This window comes from Delphinapterus leucas, chromosome 1 (genome assembly GCF_059928025.1).
Source record: "Delphinapterus leucas isolate spDelLeu-1000000601 "Yukka" chromosome 1, BTC_Dleu_Yukka2, whole genome shotgun sequence".
NCBI lineage: Eukaryota > Metazoa > Chordata > Mammalia > Artiodactyla > Monodontidae > Delphinapterus > Delphinapterus leucas.
The window spans coordinates 8098094-8102394 of record NC_143129.1 but is presented as its reverse complement, the minus strand read 5'-3'; positions in this window follow the sequence as shown (position 1 = coordinate 8102394).

Genomic DNA, 4301 nt, shown 5'->3' with positions numbered 1-4301 from the left:
ATGTTCTTTAAATGCCCCCAGGCCTTCTCAGTCTGTCTAAGAGTCCGCTGGCCCTGTTGTATTGCTGCCTGGCCCTCTATGTTATTTATGAAAAATCGACTGCCAGGCCCTTCTAAGAACGCTACTCAGATCCACTCTGCCCTCCCCAGTACAGAACACTGAGAAACGCAGGCAAAATCACTAATTGTTCTCTTAAGGAAACTTACAAAGTAAAATCTTGAAATCAAAGAGCAACAAAAATCAAACATTTATTCCGTGCCTAATGTACACACAAGGCACCCACTTTCATGTTAAGCGAAAATCTAAACCAGCAACTCTCCTAACCAAGAGTGTATGTAAAGCACAAGATTATTTTTCATAAAAGAACCAGCACCGTGACAATAATTTCTTTCCATGGTACGTTTTCATGATGAAATTACAAGTCAATTGTCTCACAATATTTCTAGCCAAATAACTTATCATAGTTAAATAATAAATGACCTCTCTGAGAAATTTTGCAACTGGAATCATAAAGATTATCAACTAGTCCTTACAGGCCTCTCTGAGCCTGCTCAAAAACTTAAAAGACAATATGTAATGAGTATTTTGAGACAAGAAAGATTAGTATTTTTCTAACTCCATGCAACTACATAGAAGTAGTCTGCCACTTAAACTGTGAAACTCTAATACTGTCAAGTATATTTCAGTGTTAAAAGGCTGAAAACTCAAAAACTTAAGGCAGTTGTGAAATATTAGTCCACGCCTATGAGAAATGAGGCTGTCCCTTTGCTCAGGGTGGCAGTGTTTAATGGTAAGCTGGGATGCATATAAGCTACTCCAAGCATGAAGGGCAGCAGGACACTCATATGAAAAGCCAACTTTGTTCCTCAGTTATCAAGATAAGAAACCTGTCATTTCTCTCATTCACTCTGTCAGCCTTGAGATACTCCAAGCAGACTTACCTCTGTGTTGTACACCCCATATATCAGGAAGACGAAGAGACCCTGTAAAAGAAAATGGAGGGAAAAAGCTGTTAACGCTAATCATTTCAGCAGTAGGAATACCTGAAATCAACTTTCCTGGGAACAGACAAAAGGAGACACACTTCATCAAGGTCAATTTATTTATCTATTCTTCAATGTCAGAAGCTGTACCTTGAGCATTTATAAGATAACATACCAGCACATCACTTATAGTCCTTGTGCTATTCACTTCTTTAGACTACAGCAAGTAGGAAAAATTGGTTACAGTCTTCAACAGGGTAGAAAAAAATCTTTAATATTAAAGTATAAAAGAGCTAAAAGGATAAACCTTAAAGCGTAATAAGTGTGAATCGTTTTTAAATAATATTTAAAATGCCAGTTCAAGTTAAGAAACTTTCAGAGCATCAGCTGTGGTGAGGCTGCGCGCATTGTTATTGTTTGCGATGTATAATACAATTCCAAGTGTCTGCTATTTACTAGTTCTTAGCATTAGAAAAATACTTGATTGCAATATATAAACTAAATCTCTCTCTTAAATCTAAAATCTTAAATTTTTAAAATAAATAAAACTGTAACGATTTAAACTTAGTAGAGATGATAGGGAACAAGAAATTTCCCATGTGTTTTTGTCTTACAGAGGAAAGAAAAATCTATATTGTACCAGTCTTGTTAGGTACTAATAAACCAAATATTAAGTAGGGGTCTGAACTAAAATCTGGATATGATTCAAATAGTTAAGTAGTATGGCATTTTCAAAAGGAAAATATTACAGGAAAATTTAAATATTTGTTTTACCTCTGAATCCTTACACATTACAGATTATGGAAAACATCCTAGAAACATTCCTTTTATCCAAGGAAACTGAATAAAACAGAAATGAGTTTTGTTCTTGTTAGTTTCTTTTTAAACAGACTTTATTTTTCCTGTTGCGGAGCACAGGCTCCGGAGGCGTCAGGCTCAGCGGCCATGGCTCAGGCCCCAGCCGCTCCGCGGCATGTGGGATCTTCCCGGACCGGGGCACGAACCCGTGTCCCCTGCATCGGCAGGCGGACTCTCAACCACTGCGCCACCAGGGAAGCCCCAGACTTTATTTTTTAAGAACAACTTTAGATTTACAGAAAAGTTGAGACGATAGTACTGAGGGTTTGCATATATCTGCACCCAGGTTCCCCTATTATCAACATTTTACAATAGTATGGTACGTTTTTTACAATTAATCTTTTTAGTTTTCAATACTCCTATATATAATTTCAGAAACTAAAACTATTGTAGTACATGTATTTGTATTAGTAAGAAAGACATAGTTTTGCACAACCAAAAATTTCCATGTGGGCCATAAACTTTTAAAAATTTAATGACAGAGTTTTTCATTGTGTATATATGATTTTCCAAAGCTCAGTATCGACATGCAATCCCATCTTTCAGGTTGCCTTTGTCAAGATCTACAGAGTGCAGAGTGAATTCAAGCTGCTTAGATAATACTCATTTTCTAGGCTGTTTGCCCATATTCTAGATCATTCAAGAAAAAAATATATACTTCTTTCTCTGATTTATGAAAAAGACTAGAAGATAATTGACAGTCGTCCTTCCCTTAGTAATTGCTAATTCTTATTTCGTATTGTGTTATATACATATAAAATTAAGTCATTCAAACTTTAATTCTATTTGTGAGATAGGACTATTTTGCTTCGTGCAATAGATGAGGTTTTTTTTTTAGAATTTAACATTAACACTTTATTATATTTGCTTAATTGCCTATTTATCAATCTGTCCATTCCTCTATCACCCATCAACCCATCTTACTTTTTGGTGCATTTCACAAGTAAGTTGCAGAAATCAGTACACTTTTCCTAAACTCAATGTTGTTTACAGTAATAGATGAGTTCTTGATAAATACGGTTTCCTGAATATTGAACAATATGCACTGTGATTTCTGTACGTTAAAAATTCAGCTGTTTGCATGAATCTATATGATGCTTTGAAAAATCAAAGAGCCATTCTATAATGTGTATAATCACTCCTATAATTTATCTATCCTGTAAATTCAATTTTCTCCAAGAGAAAACAGTAAAAAAAAAAAAAAATCACGTTTTTCCCCATGTCTTGGTAAAGTGAGGAGAATATTTGTATTTACTGCACTTCTGTGTTCTTGTTACACATTTTAAATTTTAATACACTTAATCCTTAAAGTAATGTAAAATGATCAACAACAAAAATCTCCCCTGTTAAAAAAAGGATTTAGACTGAAAAGGGATTTTAAGTAAAGGCAGCTTCAGTCTCAAAAGTTTCTTCCCTTTCTCCTTTTTCTTCAACAGAAGCACTGAAGAGCATGATTGAGCAAACCCCCAAATGATGACTTCCCAAGACCCCGAAAGAGCCTGAAACTCCAAGTCACTCCAAGGAACGTCTGCCTTTCTTTCTCCGGGGCTATCCACCTGATACCACCACAACAAGTTGAGGTCAAACATTAGGAATGATAATTAATTAATTTAATTGCATGCTTCACACATGATGCCATTTTCCCCACTGATGTTACTAGCTGTTGATCGTTGTGATAGTTTAGACCTAACTCTGCAGAACTTCATAAACCCTTCACTACCGGATACACATCCCATTTCCTGTATTTCCCAACGAGAAAAATGAAATCAGAAACAACGAAACATAAAAATCTTAAGCCATAACTATGAGCCACTTTTTAATCCCTGCAGAGAATACCTTTAAGAACAGCTGGAAGGAACCAACCACCAAACTTCAACTGGCACTGAGGTTTCTGGAACTCCTTATACCAACATTCTGTCCTACCGAAGAGTGAATATTGAAGTATGCCACATCTCTGAAATGAATGACCCCCACGTCTGTTAGGAAGTTTCTGCGATTCCATCCATAGACGTACCCGTCCATCATATATTTGGAGTATTTATCTATAGAGGTACCAATTTCTCAATATTTTAGTCCCGGTAAAAATAACACTTATTGGGCAGGAATCTCCCAAGGGTGGCTGTTTCATGGGCATGTGTGTGTTTCATGGGCAAGAGCCAGGACTAGGGAAAGAACACCAGGGTGTTGCATTTAACACTGTACAGGCGTTAAAAATAGAAACTTAAGGGAAGGGGGCGGGAATCTTCCTCTATTTCTTTTTTCTCATTTATCTATGAAACGTTCAAAACTGAGGCAGCTTTGTAAATACTTTCATTGTTACAGAAGTCCATGGAACAGTATCTGCCGAAGGATTCAAGGGCCAACGTCTAGTCTGTTATTTTTATATTGATCGGCCTTGAGTTTTCATAGGGCACTTCATGACTGCAACAAAATAATCTTCTTTTAAGTGCTAATATGTTC